At 42.8% G+C, this 27830-nt stretch overlaps 1 long non-coding RNA gene across 2 annotated transcripts; it reads left to right on the top strand.

The window, feature by feature from the left end:
* The first annotated feature begins 659 nt into the window (after positions 1-659).
* LOC119846504 lies at positions 660-23127 on the top strand. 2 transcript variants are annotated; one of them, XR_006276487.1, is made up of 4 exons: positions 660-1099; positions 19772-19838; positions 21484-21640; positions 23069-23127. It is a non-coding gene; the product is annotated as an uncharacterized LOC119846504 (long non-coding RNA). The 2 variants fall into 2 exon arrangements; XR_006276488.1 differs by having other exon boundaries at positions 21455-21640.
* The last annotated feature ends 4703 nt before the right edge of the window (positions 23128-27830 follow it).

Genomic DNA, 27830 nt, shown 5'->3' with positions numbered 1-27830 from the left:
TTACCAGCTGACAGCTGTTCGGAAGCTCTTATGAAATGAGATGGTTGGCTAAGTCCAGTATCCAGTGGGACAGATGCCCACAACACACCAAAAAAGTCTCAATATGTCACAATTGCCACAACGCCCTCTACAGTTTAATCTACTCTATCTATACAACCTATTATCACAACGTCATCTCCCACCTTCACTCCATTGGGATGCCAGCCTCCACCCCCAATTCTCCCATTCTCCAACAAGCAACTTTCAAACTTTCTCCATGAGAAGCTCCCATAGCAAATCCAGTATCTTCTTCTTATGCCCCTTCTTAAAACTCTCCTCTTTGATAATGCAGGAAACTGCAACGTGATAATGGCTAAGCAGGTGGCAAGTGGGGAGCACAGCTTCTGAGTAGCTAAGAATTGCACACATCCTATTATGTGTGTTACCCCTCTCCCTCACCCCAGCCTGGCCTGTTTGTTCATCCCATACATGTGTTTTGTGTTGTCTTTTAGAAGGTAAGCTCTGTGCAGCATCTAGTGCAATGGGGTCCAGTCTGTTTGAGACTTTTACTGCAATCTAAATGTATACAATTATTATTGTTATTAGTATTATTATTATTGTACCCAGGCTGACAGTCTCAGAAGCGATACTGAGTGTCAAGTAGGCCATAGAGACAAAATGTCTCTCTCAGCCTCTTGGCATGGTCACTCCAGGGCAAGAGTGCGGAACACTGGGACTGCAGTATGTTGGGGAGTGTACACTGCTGCTGCTCTGCTGTGCCTGTGTGAATAGAGAAAGGACATCAGCTTCAAGGTTAGCACCTGAAGCAAAAAGTTAGCCTAGGGCATAGGCCCTTTAGTAATACAGCACAGCTTAAAGTACAGCTCAACCACAGAGACAGCAAGCAGGATAAGAATGCAGGTTTAGATAACACTAGTAATACTGCCTGTTAGCCGATGGCCTCCCAGCATAGCACAGATTACTCTGTCTTATTTGCAAACAATTAATTTCTTTCCCTTACTTCCTTTTTCTCTAGGGCTGGGTCCAAGCCAAAATCTCACTGCTGAGCTCCTGTGAACTCTGAGAAAGTCTGAATCAGCGTATGGATCCAAACGTTGAGGTTTGGGCCCATTTGTACTTTCCTCCCCTTACTCTATGTTACTTTCTGATTTGAGAGAGAGGCACTGGGTTGGCACAGGGAGGGGCATATTGCGTCCTATCACTTGCCACCTCCTTTTCACCCTCTGTCAAGTCTTTCTACCCCAGATCACGTTGGTTAAAAAGTGAAATCGACCTGCTGCCAGCTGCTTTGCTGAATCATGGTTGGTTTGGAAAGAAAATCCAAAATGGAGGATAGTCCATGGAATGATATAGCCTCTTCTACAGAGGGGTTCTGCTAATTAGGGGTAGGTGGTAAGATTCATACATAACTGGTACCAGTTAGTCTGGGTTAGCTCTAGAAGCTGGAAAGACCCAGCCTGAAATTCTCAGGCTTTTCAAAAGACTGCACAGTTGCTTAGAGTTATGTGCATGTTAAGTGCTTTCCTGAATCACCGACTAATAGAACTGAGAAACTACTGCTCACTTTTACAGGAGTTGTGCAAGTTGCATAGCAAGATTGTGGCTATTCTGGAGACCTTGATCAAACATCAAATTATTTTTCCCATTTGGATGGTAGACAAGAAAAGCAAATGACCGTTACTGATGTGTTTACCTTTGGCTTGAACATAAATTAGTTCTCAGGGTCATATCTTTATATTGCAAATTGTTACTGTAAACAATTAAGTTAAAATCAATCTGATTACATGTAGCTGTTATGGAGAATGAAATCATGATCAGTTACTTACCAATCCTGTGCAAAATTGTTCAATGCCTGCCCTTTTACAGTGTGTGGACAAAGATTCATACAATTGTGTGGGCTAAAATACAGCATTGTTTAAGAAAGTATTCTGCTTTTTCTTCAGTGACTTGTATAACCTTCATCAAATTCCATACAACTTATATTTACGGAACTGCAGATTAATGAAGTCAGTTCAGGAAGGCAGGTTCATTAATTATTTCATACATTGATGTGAAGAGACCGATGGAAATTTGGATACATATTTTACACCAGGCATCTCCTGCTAGCAGATATTTGGAAACAAACATGGAAGCTGTTTTAAATGCTAGATGAAGAGAAGTTATTAAAAATAATGAGAACATCTTGAGTCAGCTAGATAACATGTCTTCACTGTTTGGCAAAACGAATGGACAGGAGCAGGAGAAGGGACAGTGGAGAATGTGAATAAGGAAATGTAATTTACCCCTTCACTTAACCCAAGAAGCAGGGGTCACCCAATGAAATTAATAAGCAGCAGGTTTTAAAACAAACATATAGTCTGATCAGCTATGGCCATCCTGAGGTTCTTTTGACCACCCCCCACCCCCCCAGCAAATTAATAGGGCTGAAAATTTCAAAGCTGCCTCAGGGACTCCCAGACTGGGATTTTTAATAAAGTCCAATGGAGTTAGCCACCCAGTTTCACTGATTTTCAATGGGAGATAGGTACATATCTCACTTACAGTCATTTGAAAATTCCAGCCCACTTTGCATTAAGGTAAATCCAAATCTCCTGGGTGAGTTTGAATATCTCAGCCTGCATTATTATAATACCTTTCATATGAGAATCTTAAAACACTTTACAGACAGCCCTGGGCTCACAAAACCCACGGACAGTAGGTATGTATCATCATATCCTTTTAGAGGTGCCATATCAGCACACAGGGATGTTATGTCTGGTACAAAATAACACTGTGATTAGCTGATATCATTAGGAATAGATCCCAGGAGTCCTGATTCCCAGCCCCAATCCCTAACCACTATTTAATACTGCCTCTGCATTGCAAACTATATCAGACATCATTTAGCAGTTTGATTAACATTTAACTCCTTCCTGTTTGATCTAAAATAAACTATTTTTTCAGTATTTTTTAAATGTTCAATTGTCAGAAATTAAAGATGAACCACAGAATGTGGTCTAGTGGTTTGAGTAGGAAGTAGGGAGTCCTGTATCCACTCTTGGCTATGCCACCAGCTTGCTGTGTAACCTTGAGACAAATTGCTTAGCCTGTGTCTCAGTTTATATCCATATAAAATGGGCATAACAATACTTATCCACCTCAAAAGGGAGGAGGAGAGGGCTGAGTGAATGAATGAATGATTATTTGCCAAATGTTTTGAAAAGCATTTTGAGAATGAAAAAAACTGTAAAAGAGAAAAAAAATGCAAATGATTTCTGCTCTGTTCTTCTGAGAAAATGCTTACCTATTGGATCAGAATCAATTTTTAAAATTATGTGTTCTGTATCAAAATAGTATACATGTCATCTACTTGAGAATAACTCTAGAACTACTTTGCTATACAAAAGCTTATAGAGGGTTAAGAGATCAGTCCTACACCTTTATCTATCTATCTATCTATCTATCTATCTATCTATCTATCTTGCTGACAGTGCTATAGAGGACAACTTGAACAGGACTCTGTCCCAAGATCCTAATGTATTTACTGTCTGTTTTGTTAAATCTTTATGGGGGGCTTGTCGTGCTCTATTAATGAAAAGTAGAATCAGCAAACACTAAAACATGAGATATTCTTAGGGAAATAACCAAAACAATCACTGGTTTTAAACGCTGACATTGATTGTAGCTTGCATGGTTATTTGTTCTGTATTTATAGTCTGTATTTCTGTTGTGTACTTCTATTGCTTATTCTTTACATTAGGTACTATCATTCATTACTTATGCATGTAGATATTGCATTGACTTCAAGCCCATGCTGTGTAAGCATTTTGTAATGACAGTTACAGCAATAAAGCTGGCGTGCTTGTTTAAAATTACAGCTTGCTATAATACTGTAGCTTTGTAGTATGATTGGGCACTATAGACTCTGCAAATCCCTGCTCAGATCGAATCTTGTGAAAAATTCTGGGTAGATTAAGGAAGTATCACTCATTTGATTAAACTAAGGAGTCTGTCTTTGCAATCTAAACAGTTATGTCTAGTGCTCAGAGGCACCTGGAAGGCACAGCTGCTTGAATATATGTCTGGTTCTCTCACTGGGTCCTTTCAGACCTCAGCTAAGTCTCTTAAAGTTCTCTGGACCTTAGTTTCCCATCAATAAAATGGGTATAATAATTTTTACTGACCAAAAACGGCTGTTGTGAGAATTTATAAGTGTTTATAAACTGCTTGGATGAAAGGTGCTGTATAAAAGTACAAAGCAGTGATTGATCGATCAATTAATCAATCTATCTATATCACATTAAGATACTTAGCCAGGTGTGATTTTTGTAATTCAGATAGAAGAACTATCAATCTATCTATCCATTTGCAGTGTTAAGGTAGTTGTGATGGTCCCAGGATATAAGAGGGACAAGATGTATGAGGTAATATATTTTATTGGATCAACCTCTGTTGGTGAAACAGAGATGCTTGAGCTCTCCGGAGCTCGAAAGCTTCTTTCTCACCAACAAAAGTTGGTCTAATAAAAGATATGACTTACCCACCTTCTATTTGTTATTCAGGGAGTAGAACTAACTATCCATTCACCCTGTAGCACTTCTAGTGTATCTCTCATTATGACATGTGAACACCCACCCTGGATACTAAAAGTGAATAAATGAAGGAAAGTCATGAGCAGTTTCTATCAGTTGTCCCACAAATGTGATAACACCTATCTATCATTTCCCATAAAATCTCTCCATGCCTTAGGCACAGCAGAATGAGGAGTTCAAATAATTTGCAGACTTGTATGTCTAGCTAATATATATATTTTATCACTGGTAAGGCAGTGGCCTGGAACTGACAACATTCAGCCCCTGATCAAGGTGTTAAGAAATACATACCGTCTGTATGTTTTCTCTTTGTGATAAAACAGACAATTCAGTACAATGCCAGTTGGATGGGAATGGGGAGTAGTATGAAGCTAGCTGCTGCCAGTACACTGTGAGTTTCTCCAGTCCTTCCTTTGGGTTACCATACCTCAGACATTTCAAGCTGTATTTCACGCATCAGGTGTTTCCACGTTTACTATTATTTATCATTTAAGTTGTGGTAGCACTTCAACCAGCTATGGACCTCATTGTGCTAGTAACTACGCATTTGATACCAAATAACAATCCCTGTTAATCACAGAGCCTATCATTTAAAAGGACTTCAAGCTTTAAAAAAGTATTTCAAACAACATTAGTGTGTGCATGAAATTCCATTGGGGGGATATAGCTGATCTAAATTGGTACTTGCCTGAAGGATGCTGTGTTTAGGGATGAAAATTGGTTGTTTTTTTTACTAGTTGGGCTGTTTCTAGCATTCCACTGGGTACCACATAACACTGGGTTTTTCAGTGTGCTATGTAAGTGGTTCTAGAATGTGGAATGAGTTTCACAGCTTTGTCTGACTAACAGGAACAGTCAGGATATTCAGGTTGCTTGTGGCTTAAAGAAAACCGGGAGTGACTAGTTACAAAAGCTTGGAGAGTGATAAATGTTTCACTCCATACCAAATGGATGTTTTCTGCACATGGACAATAACACCCTGCAAGAGAGGAAAGTGTGGGTAATTCTGCCCTTGTGACATTTCAATTATTCTTTTTGCCTGTATATTTATTAGAAACATAGGCAATATACTACTATTAGACCGTGGTGCAGTAGCCTGTCTCTCACCACTGCTAGTTAGAAAGCCAGGGCGAGTCTGTATCCCAGGCGTGCAGAGCTGCCAGGTAGTAAATACCTCCATGCTTCCATCCTGCCAAGATAGTGGCTGTCATTCCCCTACTCACATAAGAACGTAAGAAGAACATAAGAATGGCCGTACTGGGTCAGACCAAAGGTCCATCCAGCCCAGTATCCTGTCTGCCGACAGTGGCCAATGCCAGGTGCCCCAGAGGGAGGGAACCTAACAGGTAATAATCAAGTGCTCTCTCTCCTGCCATCCATCTCCACCCTCTGACAAACAGAGGCTAGGGACACCATTCCTTAGCCATCCTGGCTAATAGCCATTAATGGACTTAACCTCCATGAATTTATCTAGTTCTCTTTTAAACCCTGTTGGAGTCCTAACCTCACAACTTGCTGTGGACACAGACTCTAGGAAGTCCCACCTCAAGGGCTCTGATTGGCAGCAGCCTCCTGGCTCCTGATTGGCTCCTCTCCCTGTATAAACCCAGGGGGCAGTTGTGGTAGCATTTAGGCGGAAGAGAGGCCTAAGGAGCACAGTCCAGATCCTATCTCAATATGTACTTCACTACAGTCTGCAGGTGCTTGGAGTTTGGGGGGCTTTGTTTGGGGCTGTCTCCAACTTACAGCATGTTAAGTTTTTCCCAGTATACTTGTATTTTTTCCTGCTTGAAATGAAACCCCCATAGAAGGCTGCATTCTGCCACTTGCTTCCAAAAGGAGTGAGGGGAATGGCATGGATGATGTGCAGAAGCTCTGCTATCCAGCCAGCAGCTGCAGCCTTTTCTGCTCCACTGACCTTAATGATTCAAGAAGAGCTCACCCATGATAGCATAGAGAGATGACCCTAGAAGGGCAGTAGTGATTCCGGATCAATGCTTTGATTTATTGTGCTCTGTATTGCTGGGGGTGTGTTGTGGCTTTTTCAACCCAATATTCTTTTCTTCCCTGTGCACTTTGCCACATGCTTCCTCAATTTCTTTTCATACAGCGAGAGAAGTAAAAAACCCTGGCTAGTAATGCTGCCCGATTGCAACATCTCATCAGGGATTGTGCTTAATTGACCATGCTCCACATCATCACCATCCAAGCATTTAAGTAATGAGAGTCCAGTGTTAACAACATTCCTGATTACATACAGGGTGGTGTGTATTGAGAGGCAGCTAGAGAAGGTCTGACTGGAAAACAAAGCTGGGGTGAGTCAGGAACATAGAGCTGTTCAGGAGCAGATTGGTGGGCTGACTGAAAAAAGGGTGGTGCAGGGTCCATTAGCAGTGCAAGTAGTGGAGCTGCATGGATTCTTGTGACCTGCTTGTGAGATAATGGAATTTGTGACTTGGTTGAAAGGCTTATGAGGATGCTTTCTAGAAAGCCGTTTAGACACAGCTCTGTTTTTTCCGTCACGTATTTTCGACATTTCTTTAATGACGTCCATTATTACAAGGGATTTTTGCAGGGAAACAGGATCACTTCTGCAGGAGAATTCATCTATGCTAGGCTGGTTTTCAGAAGTACTGACTGAGCACCCACCCAGGAAGTCAATGGGAGCTGTGGGTGCTCAGGCTCTCTGAAATGTCCAGAGTAACACCACTAGCTCCAGCAGAGTTTTTCTGGATCTGGCACTTAGGGGGTTCCTGCGATCAGAATAAGGCCCTCAGAATCATCAGGATCATCAGTGGCTCTCAAGCACTTCATAAGTATCAGTGAATTAAGCTTTGTAAAATCCCTAGTTAGTAGGAACATGTTGCTATACCCCCTTTACAGATGGATAAATTGATACACAGATCAGAAGAGGATCCAGTTCCTTCATTATCAGTAAACTGGGCCTGATTCTCCCCTTTCTTATGCACTGTAAGTCAGATAACTTCACTGAATCTAGTGGAGTTAAAATCAGGGCAAAAGTGAGTGAGAGGACAATCAGGCCTCTTGACTTTAAGCTGAAAACCCTGTATGTGTTTGTGTTGTGCTGCCTAAAACTGTCCCTTAATTGTCTTGTGGTCTAGGTAAAGTAGGACTTTCTGTATCTGACTACTCCAGACATAGTTTCTTTTGCAAGGTTCTCGTCCCAACCAGGTGGGAAGTTTTACAATTATGAGCCAACCACAATTACAAAACACCAAACCAAGCAAAGCATGTACCGCTTGCACCTCTTTAATTTCAAAATCATTGTGTTAAATGGTCACCATCAAAGCAACCTCCCACTTATCTGGAAGCTGAGAAAGCAATTTAAGAAGAAAAATGATAATGTTTCATTTTAAAATGATTGGATTATTTTTATGGTTATGAGACTGGAGTCATGCTGAGAGTTTCAATACCTGAGTCAACGTTACAATTGTGGGTCCTTTGTGGCTCATAACTAGTAAATCAGATCTATGGAACCATACATTTACTGCAAATTTAAGAAGTTGTTCTTTAATTTTTTTAAGTGTATGTGTTAAATCATGTCAACAGGAATATAGACAGCCTGCTTTGCTTTCGTTTATGAGAATCAATGTTGTACCACAGGGAACTTTTTTTCTCTGCTTTGCCGATTTATTCTGCTTTTTATTATTGGTTATGGGTTCCCCCAGTCAAGTGTCTGGCACATACACTAAACAAGTATATATTGGGCCTGGCTTGCCCAGGGCTTTGTACTTCATGTAGTCAGTAACTCCTGAGCTGAGTGAGTGAAGACTACCACTCTGATGTGTTAGTGTTTTACACTGGTGTAACTGACTGCACAATATGAAGAATCAGGCCCATTGCCTCTTTTGTTCCACTCTCCTTCCAACACATCAGACCATTATGCTATAGCTACAGGGAATGTGATCTACAGGTGAGAGGTGGCAAGGGGTGAAGCTGCCTGGCCTGGGTTCTCTTCCTGGTTCTGACACTGACTTCCTAGTCACTCAATTCCTCTCACTATCTGTGCGAATGACTTGCCCAAGGTCACCCAGCCCATCGCCCGTAGAGCCAGGAACGGAATGCTGGTTACCTCAGCCCCAGTCCCTGGGACCTAGAAGGCCACTGAACCATGCTATATTATAATTATGCTGTATTATAATTAACATGATGATGATTTATCCCGAGTGTCTTAATGCTCTGGCATCTGCCACTATGTTACACATACTAATAGCAATACCCTGGACCTATTTGCTGGCCCTGAGCAGGAGACCTGTGGTTACTCTGGAATTTAAGACCCATAAGGAATCTCTATTCTCTTGCTAACATACTACTTGGACAATAACTTATTTGTCTTTGTTTAATTGGAGACACTGAGCAATGTGAAGCCATTAGCAGGAACTTACCAGCACTAATTACCACTAAAATGGGTATGGCTGTGTTAGCAGACACAAGAAAGAGATTGTGTGGTGGGTGGGGGGGGGGGAAGATTCTGTCTATTTGGCCCTCATGAGCAGAGTTTCTGAGCACGCCCTTTGACAAGGGCAGAGAAAGTACCCTGCCTTGCACAGTACAGTTAAATTAGGCAGGTTCTCAGAGTTAGATGAGGGATTTGTACAAGTCAGAAAAGGAGAGACCCTCTGAGCTGACAGAACTCCACAGTCCCTAGCTAAAGAGCTGACTGTAGCCCTTAGGCAAAGCCCTTTGTTCTTTGTAAATCTTGGCACCAGATCTCTTGTGACCAAGTCTGTTCTGTAGTGGCCCACTCTACCTCCTCAAAAGCCAATATTTTTCTTTATTTCAATGTATCCTTCATTCCTGAGTTTTCCAGTCTTTTGGGACAGCTGCACCAGTTTTTCCAGATGGAAACCACAGGTGCCCCAGCTCGTTCCCCCTCTTGGAAGGGAGTCTAATTTCTAATCCAACTAAGACTGGGGTTTGGAGCAGGTTGAGCTTAGAGGCTGAACTAGAACATGCCCAGGGTCCTGCACACTCTTCTCTAAGAGCCTGATTGTGGCATTTAGCCGCTGTTCTATCCATCCTAGGAGCAGAGAGAAGCTGACCCACCCTGAGGGGGAGCTAGGGGAAATATCTTCCTCAAGAGACACGAGTGCTTCTGGAGGAGAAGAAATGTGAAGGTGCATTATTCCAAGGGATAGTGCAGTATATACCATTCTTCATACCCAGACATCTTCATACCCAGACATACCTAGGCCCTGTCTCCTTCCCATTTCTCTTGGGGTACACAGGGGTGTGGTCCCTGGATCACTGAATGTAAGAACTGTACTTCCCCTGCACCTTGCAGATGGGGTACAAGTGGGAGGGGGCTGGCTCCTTGTCTCCTCCCAGCACACACAGCCACACACACCTAACACAAGCCTCAGGGATAATTTGGGCCTGAGGGAGGAAAGGAGTGCTGGAGTGGCACTGATGGCATGCAAGCCAGGGCTGTAAGTCGCCACTCTCAGCAACTCCAAAACATATTCCTAAAGTTCTAGCCTCGTTGTGGCAGGTTTGAGTTCCATGCTCCTTTCTTTCATCCAGTAGGGTGATTGCATGATCCACAACCCTACAGGTGTGTCAAGGTTCCTTCCCCACTCTGAACTCTAGGGTACAGATGTGGGGACCTGCATGAAAACCTCCTAAGCTTACTTTTACCAGCTTAGGTTAAAGCTTCCCCAAGGTACAAACTATTTTACCTTTTGCCCTTGGACTTTCGCTGCCACCACCAAACGTCTAACCGGGTTTTTTATTAGGAAAGAGCCGTTTGGAAACTTCTTTCCCCCCACAATCCTCACCAAAACCTTGCAACCCCCTTCCTGGGGAAGGTTTGGTAAAAAACCTCACCAATTTGCATAGGTGACCACAGACCCAAACCCTTGGATCTTAAGAACAATGAAAAAGCATTCAGTTTCTTAAAAGAAGAATTTTAATTAAAGAAAAGGTAAAAGAATCACCGCTGTAAAATCAGGATGGTAAATACCTTACAGGGTATTTAGATTCAAAACATAGAGAATCCCTCTAGACAAAACCTTAAGTTACAAAAAGACACAAAAACAGGAATATCCATTCCATTCAGCACAGCTTGTTTTCTCAGCCATTTAAAGAAATCATAATCTAACGCATATCTAGCTAGATTACTTACTAAGTTCTAAGACTCCATTCCCATTCTGTCCTGGGCAAAAGCATCACCCAGATAGACCCAGACCCTTTGTTTTTTCCCCCCTCCAGCTTTGAAAGTATCTTGTCTCCTCATTGGTCATTGTGGTCAGGTGCCAGCAAGGTTATACTCGCCTCTTAACCCTTTACAGATGAAAGGGTTTTTTCTCTGGCCAGGAGGGATTTTAAAGGTGTTTACCCTTCCCTTTATATTTATGACAAGGTGTGGTTTGGGTAAGGGGGACTTTTTATTACTTTAGTAACATAGTTACTTAAGCAGCTCTTTTCCTCATTAGACTTTTCCATAAGGCCAGGGAAATATTAAAAATGAAAATGGAAGGCCCTGATTTTAGTAAAATGCAGTTTTCCCCCTCCTGCTGCTTAATTATCACATTGAGGATAAAAGTAGCAAAAAGTCTCACTGAAGAGGAGATGAATGCATTGTTCAGCAAGCTCTGTCCCCTTTGAAATTGCATCTACTCTACCTGTCTGCACTCCCTATCTCCTTTTAGGGAGAGTCGGATTCAAGGACACAGGTTGAGGCAAGTCTATAATACATTCAGCCCAATATCCGCTTGTGTTTTTAAAGAAATGCTGCTAGCCACATCCTTCTGTGATGTAACTCACCATTGCTCCATTGGCTTCTATAGATCTGTACTGATGAGGATCTAGTCCCCAACGCAACGCTACAAGTATCCATCAGATTAGACTAATTGCATGATATAAAATTGTAAGTGTGATTGTGCTCTCATTCAGGGAAGCCCTTAGACATTTTTCACATGATACACCCTAGGGCTCCCCACCACCCGTCTCCTGGGTGACTTCCCGGAGGGGGCACTCCCTGCAGCTCTTGAGGCTGTCGCTGAGCGAGTCCCACAGGCACAGCAGAGAGGCCCTGGGCTGCTGGAAGCAGGGCGAGGCTGGGCAGGTCCCTGTGAGCGAACCTTGGTGCAGGACCCTGCCCCATAGCAGTGGTGAGGAGGAGAAGTGCTCTCTGTCCTGCTGCCCATGCAGGTTTGGCCCCACAGCCACTCTGTCATTATGGAGGCTGGGGGTGTCAAAATGGAGTGAGTGGCATTGCGACCTTGTGCATGGGGGTGGCAGGGCGGCTCACATTTGGATGGAGAGGCCACAAGGCCAAGCAGGAGAGGTGCTGCAACCCCGATGCACCAAGTTCCAATGGCACTCACGCCGTTTTGGTCCTGCGCTGCACGCCACCCCTCACCACGATGTTTGAGGTGCACGGCCAAACCTGGGGGTCAGTGGGGTGGCCAGTGCTGCCATTCCTTGCTGCGGCCTTAGGAAGGCCCAATGCTGATGATTTGGTGCCTCTGCCAGTGATATGTGCCATGTGTACTATGCATGTGGCTGCAGACACCACTGCTTTCATTTACCCTGGTATAAACCAGGAGTGACTCCACTGAGCCCAATGGAGTTCAGCTGGTGTAAAATGTGTGTAATGAGAGCAGAATCAGGCCCTCTCCCTCTGTCAGAATTCATAAAATCAATAGGACATGTCTCGCTCTCATTAGAGTCCAGGGTTCTTTAGAGTAACTTCTAAATGATTGCATCCTGACAGTCTATCCCTATTCAGTTCTGTAGATCTTCTTTCCCACAAGCCTGACACTCTTGCTGGAAGTCACAGCTGAGATTATGGAGAATTACTCTGCCCTCTGAGACCTAGAATAGGTCCCTCCCAAGCAGGGCTGATGCACGCTGCCAGGCTGAGTGGAAGCCGGCACTGCCACGTCCCTGCTTGTGGATAAATTAAACACGTCAGTGTACAAAGCAATCAGTCTGGCATCTTTCAGCAATGCCAACTCACTTAGAAAAACATGGACTCTGACTTTTAGGTTGATACAATGTGGAAAAATCTCCAGCTCCACCTTTATCTTTCAGCTTGTTTCCTAATGGCAGACAGGGTCTGTGCAGAGACTGTTCAGATTCATTGGCCTCAAACAAAACATGCCAGAGAGAGATGCCTGCCCCAAGTCAATCCATAGCTCCCAGTGCCGAGAGCCACTATGGATACAAATGCCAATAAGCAACACTAGATTTATGTATTTCTCTTGAAATAGATTAAAAATGATTTCACCTGCTGATAAATTGTATAACTAAAATTCAGGCTTAATCTGACTTTTTGTGAATTAATTGATCCACTATGGTCATTATTTCTGCCTACTCATGTCTAAATGCAGTCTCTTAGCTAAGGGGGGAGGCTCTTTGTGAGTGTGTGAATTGTTAAATAAAGACTAACCTGGAATTCAAATCTTAAGACTCAGTGGAGACCTTTGATATACAAAGAAGGATTTCATTATTCCATTATTTTAAACTTGCTCAGGACAGAATCAATGGCTGATAACTTGAAAGGAAATTATGTTAGTATTTTTGGATAAGTCCTGTGTTAAATGCAGTACTTCAGGACTAGAAAATCTCTCATTTAAGTGCCTCAATTGGCATGGAAGAGAGATTAATACTCACATCTTTTTGAGCTTGAAAATCTCTTGACCAGAGTTGAATCACAGAAGTGTAGCTGAGTCTTTGCTTCCTAACAAGCTTGAAGACCAATCCAATCCCCACCCAATTAAATGGATTTTGGTATGTTCAGGCCTTTTGCCAAGATCCAGTTGTTAATGATCTTTGCTTGTTTGCAAGACCCTCAGTTTCTGAAAAGAATGGAGTTCCCTGGCTTTGGGCTTTGTTACACTAGAAAAAATCTGCTCAACAGTAAATGTATACTAGATCACTCCCACCAGCAATATAAATGATATCTTATGCCTACAAAAACACCACTTTAACCAAGTGATGCAGGTGAAGGTATAAACTGGGCTCAAACTGGGGAAAAAAGAAGTAGCAAACTCCACCCATCTTAGATGCCAGCATGAGTCACTAATCACAGTAAATTGTACTGATGTTCAAAACATGACCATGAGCGCTGTGCAGTACAAGGGATGGCCTCTTGCATCTTATCTAAGAAGTTTTTGGAAAGTGTTGGAGACAATTTCCTGGTGCAAGTGCTGCAGGAACCAACTAGGGGCAGAGCTCTTCTTGACCTGCTGCTCACAAACCAGGAAGAATTAGGAGGAGAAGCAAAAGTGGAGGGGAACCTGGGAGGCAGTGACCATGAGATGGTTGAGTTCAGGATCCTGACACAAGGAAGAAAGGAGAGCAACAGAATACGGACCCTGGACTTCAGAAAAGCAGACTTTGACTCCCTCAGGGAACTGATGGGAAGGATCCCCTGGGAGAATAACATGAGGGGGAAAGGAGTCCAGGAGAGCTGGCTGTATTTTAAAGAATCCTTATTGAGATTACAGGAACAAACAATCCTGATGTGTAGAAAGAATAGTAAATATGGCAGGTGACCAGCTTGGCTTAACAGCGAAATCGTTGCTGATCTAAACACAAAAAAGAAGCTTACAAGAAGTGGAAGATTGGACAAATGACCAGGGAGGAGTATAAAAATATTGCTCAGGCATCCCGGATGACTGGAAAAAAGCAAATATAGTGCACATTTTTAAAAAAGGGAAGGAGGAGGATCTGGGAACTAGAGGCCAGTCAGCCTCACCTCAGTCCCTGGAAAAATCATGGAGCAGGTCCTCAAGGAATCAATTCTGAAGCACTTAGAGGAGAGGAAAGTGGCCAGGGACAGTCAGCATGGATTCACCAAGGGCAAGTCATGCCTGACTAATGTAATTGCCTTCTATTATGAAATAACTGGCTCTGTGGATGAGGGGAAAGCAGTGGACGTGTTATTCCTTGACTTTAGCAAAGCTTTTGATACAGTCTCCCACAGTATTCTTGCCAGCAAGTTAAAGAAATATGGGCTGGATGAATGGACTATAAGGTGGATAGAAAGGTAGCTTGTCAGGCTCAACGGATTGTGATCAATGGCTCCATGTCTAGTTGGCAGCCGGTATCAAGCGGAGTGCCCCAAGGGTCGGTCCTGGGGCTGGTTTTTTTCAATATCTTCATTAATGATCTGGAGGATTGAGTAGACTGCACCCTCAGCAAATTTACAGATGACACTAAACTGGGAGGAGTGGTAGATACGCTGGAGGGTAGGGTTAGGATACAGAGTGACATAGACAAATTAGAGGATTGGGCCAAAAGAAATCTGATGAGGTTCAACAAGGACAAGTGCAGAGTCTTACACTTAGAATGGAAGAATCTCATGCACTGCTACAGACTAGGGACCGAATGGTTAGGCAGCAGTTCTGCAGAAAAGGACCTAGGGGTTACAGTGGACGAGAAGCTGGATATGAGTCAACAGTGTGCCCTTGTTGCCAAGAAGGCCAATGGCATTTTGGGCTGCATAAGTAGGGGCATTGTCAGCAGATCAAGTGATGTGATCTTTCCCCTCTATTCGACATTGGTGTGGCCTCATCTGGAGTACTGTGTCCAGTTTTGGGCCCCACACTACAAGAAGGATGTGGAAAAATTGGAGAGACTCCAGCGGAGGGCAACAAAAATGATTAGGGGACTGGAGCACATGATTTATGATACTAAACTGGGAGGAGTGGTAGATACGCTGGAGGGGAGGGATAGGATACAGAAGGACCTAGACAAATTGGAGGATTGGGCCAAAAGAAATCTAATGAGGTTCAATAAGGATAAGTGCAGGGTCCTGCACTTAGGATGGAAGAATCCAATGCACCGCTACAGACTAGGGACCGAATGGCTCGGCAGCAGTTCTGCGGAAAAGGACCTAGGGGTGACAGTGGACGAGAAGCTGGATATGAGTCAGCAGTGTGCCCTTGTTGCCAAGAAGGCCAATGGCATTTTGGGATGTATAAGTAGGGGCATAGCGAGCAGATCGAGGGACGTGATCGTTCCCCTCTATTCGACACTGGTGAGGCCTCATCTGGAGTACTGTGTCCAGTTTTGGGCCCCACACTACAGGAAGGATGTGGATAAATTGGAAAGAGTACAACGAAGGGCAACGAAAATGATTAGGGGTCTAGAGCACATGACTTATGAGGAGAGGCTGAGGGAGCTGGGATTGTTTAGTCTGCAGAAGAGAAGAATGAGGGGGGATTTGATAGCTGCTTTCAACTACCTGAAAGGGGGTTTCAAAGAGGATGGCTCTAGACTGTTCTCAATGGTAGCAGATGACAGAACGAGGAGTAATGGTCTCAAGTTGCAATGGGGGAGGTTTAGATTGGATATTAGGAAAAACTTTTTCACTAAGAGGGTGGTGAAACACTGGAATGCGTTACCTAGGGAGGTGGTAGAATCTCCTTCCTTAGAGGTTTTTAAGGTCAGGCTTGACAAAGCCCTGGCTGGGATGATTTAACTGGGACTTGGTCCTGCTTTGAGCAGGGGGTTGGACTAGATGACCTTCTGGGGTCCCTTCCAACCCTGATATTCTATGATTCTATGATTCTATGATTTATGAGGAGAGGCTGAGGGAACTGGGATTATTTAGTCTGCAGAAGAGAAGAATGGGGGGGGGGATTTGATAGCGGCTTTCAACTACCTGAAAGGGGGTTCCAAAGAGGAAGGATCTAGACTGTTCTCAGTGGTAGCGGATGACAGAACAAGGAGTATTGATCTCAAGTTGCAGTGGGGGAGGTTTAGGTTGGATATTAGGAAAAACTTTTTCACTAGGAGGGTGGTGAAACACTGGAACGCGTTACCTAGGGAGGTGGTGGAATCTCCTTCCTTAGAGGTTTTTAAGGTCGGCTTGACAAAGCCCTGGCTGGGATGATTTAGTTGGGGATTGGTCCTACTTTGAGCAGGGGGTTGGACTAGATGACCTCCTGAGGTCCCTTCCAACCTGATATTCTATGATTCTGTGATCTATACAGGCAAAAGGCTCTGTTACAAAACATGTTAGCTCCCATAATGTTAAACACAATTTTGCCCTTAGTAATACAGGCAAGGATAAGGATAAGCACAATCAACTAACACCTTTTAAAGTACAGCTGTCCTCCTCCACCCTAAGGGCAAACGGCAAAATGTTCAGAAGTGGCTAGAAATTTCAATGCCTTAATTTTGGATGCTCAGATGGAGACTTCTTAAAAGAACATGATTTTCAGAAAGGGCTGAGGACCCACCCTCTGAAAATCAGACCTTTTAAAAGTCTCAAATTGAAGCACACGGAAGACTAGTCACTGTTGAATATGTTGGCCAAAATCACTTTTAGCATCATGAACACAACATGGTTCCCCAGTATAGACAAGCTCCAGCTGTGTGTCAGAAAAAGCTGTAGATCCTAGAATGATGTAGCCGAGCATTAAGGGCAAACCAGCTTAAACAGGAATTTGGGTGAATCTGTTTTCCATTTGAACATGTTATTGATTTCAAATAGAGAATGATGGGATGAGAACTTTAATATTGATTGAAACTGGTAACCCTTCACAATTCCATGGCACCTTTGACTTGAATATCTGTGTTTATAGACTTAAAATCCGTCCTCATAATATGCCTTTGAGGCTGTGAAGGGTTATTAGTCAAACCGGTAAAGCAGGAAAATGAAAATACTCATTTTTTTTGCCCATCTACACTGAAATGTTTGATGCCTATTATCACCAACAATTTGAAAGCTTTGACCAGACTGGTTGTCTTTATTTTTAGCAATGGGAAAGTTGAGGAACAGAGTTCAGTGGATTGTCAAAGATCACATATCGGGTCAAACCAAGGAGTTCTGATTTCAGTCCCCCACTACATATAATGCATGTATGTGAGCACAAAGAAGAGATGGGATGGGAAAGAATTTTTGCAGTATCTTATGTGACACATCACACAACTGATAAAGCTGTAGGTCATTATCTTAGTTATTCTCTTCATTAAGCGTTGAGAGCATGCAGCACCACACAGACGGTATTAAGCTCTGTTCAGGGTCAGGCCCTTATTCCTAAAGATTATGGGGAAAAAGCAAGGCACATATTTATAACCGTGTCTACATCTTATGTGACCTCCACTCCTCCTCAGCTTTGATCCAAGCTGCTGATCTGAGAAATGGATTCTGATTTTCATTTGATAAGGCGTAGGTTTTTGATGAAGGGAAATCCAAAAATAATCCTTGACTGAGCAGATAACTCAACCAAGGAGCTCAGATATACATGCAAAGGAACCGGCAACTCTGCTAAATGAATTCTCATGATCGTTTAATCCCTGGTGGAAGACGAGTCCCATGGTGAATGGTAGGAGCTGACCAGATCATGGTTGCAGAGCCATGATTTCATTTCAGCTGCATGCCTAGTAGATACTCACTGTGAAACATTGCATTATGGATCTAAACAGAGCCAGCATGGTCTAACATATTCCATATTTAAGCACTGGCAGCTGGACACTTCAAGGTGCTGACCATTCTGGCCCAGATCCAGGAAATTACTTAAGCACATGTTCAACTTCAAGCATATAAATGGTCTCAGTGAAGTCTAGAGGAATGCTAATGTGCTTAAAGTTAAGCATGTACTAAATGCCTTGTTGGATTGGGACTAGAGTGCTCAGCCTCTTGTAGGACTCAGCCCCTGTTAAAACATAGGGTTTTTTAAAACCCAGTTGATGACGAAAGCTCTCAAATGTATTGCCACTCAAACATGGCTATAGGATAAGAGTGCAGAGCCTCCAAGGCAACATAAGATTGTAAGCTCCTTGGGGCAGGAACCATCTTTTCTCCTGTTTGTACAGTGCCTAACGCAATGAGTTCTGGTCCATAACTGGGTCTTCCAGGTGCTATGGTAAGAGAAATGATGATTTTGGAAAGCAGTATAACCATTTAAATCCCACTAATAGCAGTGAAGGGTGGTGAATGTTTCCATTCACATGCTACTTCAATTCATTTACAAGAAACCATCTATTATGTTTTTTGAAAAGTTACTATTGATGTATTGGGACATTTTGTTGCAAACATGGTCCGAATCCTGAATAGTTCCACTGACTCTAGTCGGACTATTCTCAGGCTTCAAGGGGAAGAACCACTCATGGGAGTTGGGGCTTTAGGAATGAGCCCTGTGTTAGATTTTTTCTTCTTGCAGAACAATTTTCCTAACTCATGAAGGCCCAGTAATAACAGCTCTGAGAGGCTTATCTCACAGCAATGAGAAACAGCATGCATGGATACCACTATCTTTTGAGAAGCAGTGAGCAAGGGATGCAATGTTGGCTACATAGCATATTACTTGGCTTTTGAGGCAATGGCAAGTGCAAGCATTTTAGTGTCACAATAAATCTGGAAAAACGACCTGGGTATACCTTGCCTCACCGCTAAATTCTATAAAACAAGAGAAAACAATACTAAGCTAGACATGGGATAGTTGCACATCTGAAAATACTGTGGAAATGTATTACAATGAGATCATGATCTGGGGCATATTTCTGTCATAGGACCAGACGCCTATACCCACTTGGATTAAGTCCTGTTCTTAAAAAGGGAGGTACGATACGAAAAGCAGATATGATAAACTGCAATTGTCTCAGTTACAGCCTTTTTTACAGGTCTGATAGATTCCCAGGCTGCAGCAAGTTAGTTGCCTTGTGCATCACTGCTTGTCATTCCCTCTGCTAGTGAAATCTGGCACTGACAAGGAGGAGATGTTTTGGAGCAGGAGTTCCCAAACTTCATTGCACCACGACCCCCTTCTGACAACAAAAATTACTACACAACCCCAGGAGGGGGGACTGAAGCCTGAGCCTGCCTGAGCCCTGCGGCCCAGGATGGGGGGGCCAAAGCCCGAGCCCCATCACCCCGGGTGGAGGGGGGCAAAGCCAAAGCTCAAGGGCTTCTGTCCCAGGCAGGGGCCCGTAACCAGAGCCCTGCCACCTAGGCGGTGGGGCTTGGGCTTCGGCCCTGCACCCCAGCAAGTGTAAGCCAGCCCTGATGACCCCATTAAAACAGGGTCGAGACCCACTTTGGGGTGGCAACCCACAGTTTGAGAACTGCTGTTTTGGAGCGTCCAGGCCATCTTTCCCATCTTTAACTTGAATGGTGCCTGACATTTCTTTGTACCATGTTTATTCCATGCTTGCTGAGATGGAGTTGTTTGGAAGTACTTTTGATTTGTTTTTCTTACCTAAATATCTGTATCTTTTAGGGGGCAGTTCAAACTGAGGCTGCCCATGCACCAGTGAAAGGACCGGCAAAGACCTCCAGAATAGCAGGTCAGTGTTACCCTCACTGTTTTTCTATCATATTTAAAAGTCTATACATATATCCATTTTAAAAACTATAATTTCAAGCAGGGCTGAATTAAGGCATATATTCCCTAGGTTTGTGTCTAGGGCCCCAGTGATTGAAGTCCCATGAAGTCAGAATCTCAGTTTTGATTTTTTTAAAATATTATTTCTTGCCCATATAGACGTGAAGAATAGTTTGAATATAGGAACTGAGTATAACCCCATACCTGCTAGAGTCTGCTGACAGTCTGAAACCTGAGCTCCTAGACGTGCCCCATTCACCTTAACTCTGAATCCTGCTACCACCTCAAGGAGATGCATGGCTACAGGATGGCCATGGGACTAACAGGGGCCCCATGTTCATTGTGCTTAGGGTCCTGGATGGCCTTAATTTGATCTTCTCTGTGGGTACATTTGGTTGCAGACATAATAGGTCTAATCTCATGATTTTAATGGGAGAAATGACGGACATGGCTAATGTATATCAACTACTTATTGCACTGATTTGTGGTCTAATTTACACCAGTGGAAATCCAGATTAATCCCATTAGCATCAGTGCAGCTACTTCTGATTAATACTAGTATAAATGAGAACAGAATGTGGCCCATTGATACTACTCTCCCTGCCAAATCCACTGTGTTCTGCACCATATAAAGTCTCAATATACACTGTTACTTTTCAAAAGTAGTTATAGTAATAAATAACGGGCATTTACAGACTTTTAATCATACACTGTAGTGGCGAACCAAAACAGGGATGAATTGCCCTCCATGCAGGAAGATAATACACAAGGGGGGTGGGTAGGGGTTGTAAACAGTATGCAGGATGACTTCACATAATCCTGACAGTACAGTGCTATCCTTCAGAGGCAGATGATGACATTAAGTGCTGCATGAGCTGTTGCTAAGCTTTCAAACAACATTTATTCTTTAGCCACAAGCTACTCCTGTTCTTGGCAGTTAACAAAGCCATTCTTGTCAGAAAACATTGCTCTTCCTTTTAAAACTTTCTAAGACAGAATGAACTTGTTAGCAGTCCAGTGTGAGCATTAAATTAAAATGAAACTGGGTCTCTTCTCAAGGACCTGCTGACTGCTCCATGCTCCTGATTTCATTTTCAGCAGAAAATGCAGTCAGTGCTTTAGTAACGGATTATCTCCACAGTCTGGGGCATAAAGAAGATTCAAATTAATTTTCCAGCAAGATACAACTACTGACTCAGACATCTTCCCTCTGCCCATTGCCTTAACATCAATGTCTTGTCTAGTTATATGCCAATAAACAAGTGTAACACTCAAACAAGCCACAAATTAGCTTATTGACACCTCTGTCAGCTGTCTCCTGCTTCTAAAAATGTCAGGTTTCTGAAAAGGGGTAATAACATTGGGAGTCTAACGTAAAGTTGTTTCTTGTATGCACGCCCCTTGACTTATTCCTTCCCTATCCAAAGACCCTTGTTAGCATATTGGATAAATATATTTTCAGCGTGCATACAGCTTTTTTCAAGCTGCTGAATTTAAAATCACTGACTGTTGCTTCTGCATGTAACTTAACTCTTTAGATTCTGCAGGGAATTAAAATGTGCTTTTTTTCCCCTTCAGGCTTTCTTATTTTTCTTATGTTCATTTAGGAGATGGTTAAAGTGTTGAGCCGGATCCTCAGGTGGCATAAACCGTTGTTGACTTCACTGGGATTACACCACTTCACACTAACTGGAGATTGGGTCCATTGGCTTGACAGCCATAGAAATTAGAAACGAATGAACTTCAGACTGCTGGGAAATCAGAGTAAGTACAGAAAAGCACCAAACGGTTCAGATGAATCTAACTGAACCTTCTGAGTCTGCAAAACTGGCTTGGAAGTCTCACAACAGGCTTTCTTCTCATGCTGTGTCTCTGCACAGCAGAGAACACCTACAGCACATGCAATAGGGATGCAATGTCTCTGCAGAACCCCCCTCCAATGCCCCTCACTCTTTCCCAGAAGGAAGCTGAGATGGATGGATAAAATGGGGAGCATTCACATCCATAGCCAATTCAGTCCTTGAGTTTGCAGATGACACTAAACTGGGAGAAGTGGTAGATATGCTGGAGGGTAGAGATAGGATACAGAGTGACCTAGACAAATTAGAGGATTGGGCCAAAAGAAATCTGATGAGGTTCAACAAGGTGAAGTGCAGGGTCCTGCACTTAGGATGGAAGAATCTTATGCACTGGCAGCAGTTCTGCAGAAAAGGACCTAGGAGTTACAGTGGATGAGAAGCTGGATATAAATTAGCAGTGTGCCCTTGTTGTCAAGAAGGCTAACGGCATTTTGGGCTGTATAAGTAGGAGCATTGCCAGCAGATCGTGGGACGTGATCATTCCCCTCTATTCGACATTGATGAGGCCTCATCTGGAGTACTGTGTCCAGTTTTGGGCCCCACACTACAAGAAGGATGTGGAAAAATTGGAGAGACTCCAGCGGAGGGCAACAAAAATGATTAGGGGACTGGAGCACATGACTTATGAGGAGAGACTGAGGGAACTGGGATTATTTAGTCTGTGGAAGAGAAGAATGGGGTGGGATTTGATAGCGGCTTTCAACTACCTGAAAGGGGGTTCCAAAGAGGAAGGAGCTAGACTGTTCTAAGTGATAGCAGATGACAGAACAAGGAGTAATGATCTCAAGTTGCAGTGAGGGAGGTTTAGGTTGGATATTAGGAAAAACTTTTTCACTAGGAGGGTGGTGAAACACCGGAATGGGTTATCTAGGGAGGTGGTGGAATCTCCTTCCTTAGAGGTTTTTAAGGTTAGGCTTGACAAAGCCCTGGCTGGGATGATTTAGTTGGGGATTGGTCCTGCTTTGAGCAGGGGGTTGGACTAGATGATCTCCTAAGGTCCCTTCCAGCCTTGATATTGTATGATTCTATGATTCTATGCTGATGCAGCCACCAAGGGTGCTAACAAATTCTAATTGCACAACAGCAATCTTTGTGTCATAATTCATATTTAATTGTGTGCTGGAAGGAACTGTTTGCTGATTTCCATCTATTGAATACTGAAGTACACCTTGGCCCTGCGTTGTTCAGAAAATATCAGAGTGATCTGCCATGACCATTCCCCCAGGGGTATGATTGCTAACCTACTTCTCTGGCGCACGATTGTGTCAATCTCAGGGGCAAGGAAATGCTTCCCTCTGCTGAGACTAAAGCTCACATTGAATCCTTCTTGTAGGTCAGCTGCTGCATGTGCCTTCAGTTTGAGCAGGAACATGGAAACAGAACAAAACGGAGGTGGGTGGAAATACACCATTGCTTAATATGTTCTGAAGGTCAGAGAGAAAAGTCCTTGGCCTAAATCAAATTGTGCCTGATCTAAAATTAAAAAGACTTAAATGCTTAGAATTTCAGAGAGACTCAAACTAATGGCTTGTTTCGTCCCCCTCCCTGCTTACTTGTTGCATAAATTGCAAATGTATCCTTATGGGGATAGTATTTAAAAGCCAACTTAAAATAGGTGACGTATTTTTACTATTGTTCAGTGCATGAGAGACCTATAACATGAGTCATGTGGTTAGTCACTCTTGGAATCAGCACCTCTCAAGGAAAGAAAAGGGATAGGACTATTCCTTATAAGAACACTTCTTTGCAATGAATTTATACAATCCTGGGAATTAAAGACTTGTCGCCATAAAACCAAACTGTGCTGCTGTAAGAACTGCCTCAATCCTTGTTTGTGTGCCTCATGCTCACCCTAGCTCTATGTAATGCAGTTCAATTTTTCCTGAAATGGTCCCTTAAATTCGAATTTTCCTGTAGAGCCGAGGTTAATCAGATGACTAGAATAACCACGGTTATATTTTCCCAGTCATTCTTTAACCCAAACTGACAACATACGAGAAAAAAACAGTGGAGAGGGAAATTTTATTGCCTTCCATGAAGTTGACCTAAAGGTTTTCTTGAATTCAGGGCCAAATTCTGAATTCTCAATCCATCCTTACTTAAGCAAATTCCCGAATGATTTCCTCCACAGAATCCATGTGGAGTTCAGATTAGAAATCAATGGCATGATATGACTATCTAAGGATTTTTGGTAGAGTCATTAATTTTCAGTACTAAAATAAAGCAGTGACAGAGGGCAAAGTGCAGTACCCACTACAAATGAGTGGATTATAATTAGTCAGGCAGCATTCAACTATGTTTGAATCCCAAACACTTAACCAATCCGCTCCAGATATAAAAGATCAAGATTTTGTTTTTAAAAGGAAACAAAGTAGATTATGTTCAGCTCTACACAAATAAAAAAGAAACCATCAGCTCTAAAATAAATGTTCAGCCTTCTATTGTGGGCAAATACTTAGAGACATGTAAATGTGTTACCTTTACCCTATTAATGCATTCATGAAGACAGTATCCACGTATTACATACTGGTTAGTCACTATGTCCAGAACATAGCATGCTTCTTTAGTGAACCCCCAATTATTTTGCTCCAAAGGCTCCCTCCCTAATTTTAAGGGCTAATTACCCAGACACATTTCCATACTGTTGCCAACATACTAACAGTATTCCCTGTTTTCTTTAATAGTGTTGCATCACTTTAAAGCACTCCTGTTCCCTTTCTGCAATAAAGCCACAATCAGACTATTGTATTTCCACTTCCAATTTAAAATGCTGTGTAGGAAGCATTGTTGAGCATTTGAATGCAGCTGCTGTCTACTGTCTCCCCACAGCTCTACTAAAATCACCTTTTGCTTATGGACAAATAAATGAGGGAATAACAAAGAGGGTTAAGATCATCATGGTGTAATCTTAACTTTTATTTGAAATGTAAATACCAGCTTTGTGGTAGATGACTACAGCTGTGATAAGAGCAGGAAAGTAGTTTAAAGGTATGTAATCAGCAACAGAAGTGGGCAGATGTAAGTATTTTTAGAGCATCCTGTAAATGCCAGAGATAGCCAGATCTTCTTATTGTACCCAGCATTGTCTTTTAGGGTTATTAACATGTAATGTGGATAGAAATGATCTGGAGCAACTAGGCAAGAAATTAATATGAAAACTGCAATTTTGTTTTCATATATTTTACTGATTGCCAATGAAAGGTGTCACCCTGACAGTGTGTCGCTACTATGATGTAGAGGGATGATTGCTTAGGTTAAGAAAGATTGGCTCAGTCTTCAAGTCCCATTCATTCCTTGGCCTATCTGCAGAGGCTGTCAGAAGAAGGTTTATGTGGTGCCAGTTGTGGCCATGGTTCTGTGCAATGGACACGTGGGATTGTATTAATGATGCACATCTACTCATTTTGCACGGGTCAGGAACTAACTTCCAGTCACTGCTGACTGGGGTCATAATACGTACAAATGTTCCACATACCATTAATAACCTGGGCAATCCCATTCCTTCACCTGTTTGCATGACAAGCATCTCAACATTTCACCAAATTATGAAGTGACTTTGTACTTCGTGTAAAAATCTACTGCAGTTGTTTAAGATTAGACTATAGGGTATAACTAGTAGCAGTGGGATGATATTAAGGAATAGAAAATTATGCTTATATTAAGAATATCTTCTCTGGTGAGCTTCATTATTAGCCTCCCAAGAAAGTGGAGACTTTTAAGGTTAGGCGACATGATTGGCTAGGAAATATGCCATAGGGAACAATCATGTAATGGCCAGGCAGAAACAGACTAGGAACCCTAATAGGTCCTTTCCATTTCCAGCCTGTATGAGTAGGCTGGAGCTGCTCAAACTCATTTCATGTTTGTTCCAATACATGTCCGCACAGAGGCCCTGCAACTGAAAGGCTAGTAGGGCCATTCACTACATGATATTGGAGCCAAATGAGAATGGTATGTTATGACAGGTGATCAGTATACTATTGATTAGGTGAAATGTTGGTATGACACACTGTTTGAGAGGTTGTTGAAAAAAGGCTTATTCCTGAACTTGACCTTTTTCAGCAAAAACAGTTTAAACCCAGAATTGTTTTAGAGAACAGAAGCAGGTCAGGGGATTGCCAGGATGCAGAGTCTTGCAAACAAACAAGCACAGTATAATTTGGTTTTCTGCTGGTGTTGCACACTTAGGCTATGTCTACACTACAAGCACCACAGCAGTGGAGCTGTAGCTACACCACTATAGCATTGCACTGTAGATGCTTCCTGCATTGACAAAAGGGGTTTTTTCCATCAGCGGGGTTAAGTTGCCTCTCCAAGAGGGAATAGGTGGGTGAAGAGAGGAATTCTTTCTTCAACCTAACCATGTCTACAACAAGGTGGTGGTTGACCTAACTACAGCGCTCATGGAGAGACATTTTCCACAGCCTTGGGCAATGTAGCTGTGTCAATCTAATTTAATGGTAGACCCTGACCTCTGTAACCCAAAGGTCTTTACAAAGCAATGGGTTGGAAGATCAGTAACTATGTAGGATCTGCGTAGTGTAGCTATTACAATAGCCAGCAATCTGTGCTGCTCTGTGTCACTTAAGAACATAAGAACGGCCATACTGGGTCAGACCAAAAGTCTATCTAGCCCAGTATCCTGTCTTCCGACAGTGGCCAATGCCAGGTGCTTCAGAGGGAATGAATAGAGCAGGTAATCATTAAGATGAAATTCACACACGTCATACAAATGAGCAGCATGTGGTTTTTGCACCATTGGAATCATGTTTAATACCTATTTTGAAGCTCCAAATGGGCTGTCAGTGGAATACAGGCCTTGTGCTGGCCCTCTGTAAAAAAGTGAATTTCACCTCCAAGGACACACTTCACTAGTTTCTGATATCTTTTAAAGCGGAAGATGATTTACGATAATTTTCCCTGATCATTCTGCCTATTATCCTACCTCCCATAGCAGCAACTGCAGACCAGAGGGTTTGAAATTATCCATCATTTTCTTAGAATAAATAATAGATGCCTTTAATTTTTGCAAGGGGAAAACAGGATTACAGCTTGTGCGGTGCAGTTCAAAGTTAAGCTTTCTTTGAGGTGGACAAACACAGTCAAATGAAAGCAAATTAAATACCAGGTCTTTGAAAGCTCTTTGCAGCTATATATTCAGCAAGGCATGTGCATCTATTGTTAGTTCTGCTCCGCCCTCTCTTTCCCCCTCTCCTCTCTGAAAGCAACAAATCCCAATGTATCCTAGGCTGTGCAACACAGCACAAAGAGCAACTGGAAGTGTTTGTCATGTCAAATAACCACAGAAACTGGTCCCCCATTAACCAACTTTGTTGTTCTGATAGAGAAGACAAAAATAGATTGTGCCAATGCTGTTCTAAAAGACAAAAGTGCTTAATTGGCCCTTGGCTTCACAGTACTGTAAATAATAAATTGCAGTGCAGTGAAAGTGACCTGCTCTAGTTTAGGCCTGACTCCATGTGAGCAGAGGGGCATAACTGGCCCGGCCCTTATCCATGGTAGCCTTGCTTCTGACTGAGTAATAGGGGCTTCAAAGATTTGCATAGGTTTCAGAGTAGCAGCCGTGTTAGTCTGCATTCGCAAAAAGAAAAGGAGTACTTGTGGCACCTTAGAGACTAACAAATTTATTAGAGCATAAGCTTTCGTGAGCTACAGCTCACTTCATCGGATGCATTTGGTGGAAAATGCAGAGGGGAGATTGATATACACACACAGAGAACATGAAACAATGGGTTTATCATACACACTGTAAGGAGAGTGATCACTTAAGATAAGCCATCACCAGCAGCGGGGTGGGGGGGGGGTGGGGGGGAGAGGAGGAAAACCTTTCATGGTGACAAGCAAGGTAGGCTAATTCCAGCAGTTAATAAGAATATCTGAGGAACAGTGGGGTGTGGGGGGAGAAATAACATGGGGAAATAGTTTTACTTTGTGTAATGACTCATCCATTCCCAGTCTCTATTCAAGCCTAAGTTAATTGTATCCAGTTTGCAAATTAATTCCAATTCAGCAGTCTCTCCTTGGAGTCTGTTTTTGAAGCTTTTTTGTTGAAGGATAGCCACTCTCAGGTCTGT

This window comes from Dermochelys coriacea, chromosome 21, assembly GCF_009764565.3.
Source record: "Dermochelys coriacea isolate rDerCor1 chromosome 21, rDerCor1.pri.v4, whole genome shotgun sequence".
Taxonomy (NCBI): Eukaryota; Metazoa; Chordata; order Testudines; family Dermochelyidae; genus Dermochelys; species Dermochelys coriacea.
The sequence above is the reverse complement of the archived record's forward strand: the minus strand, read 5'-3'. Positions and strand labels throughout refer to the sequence as shown.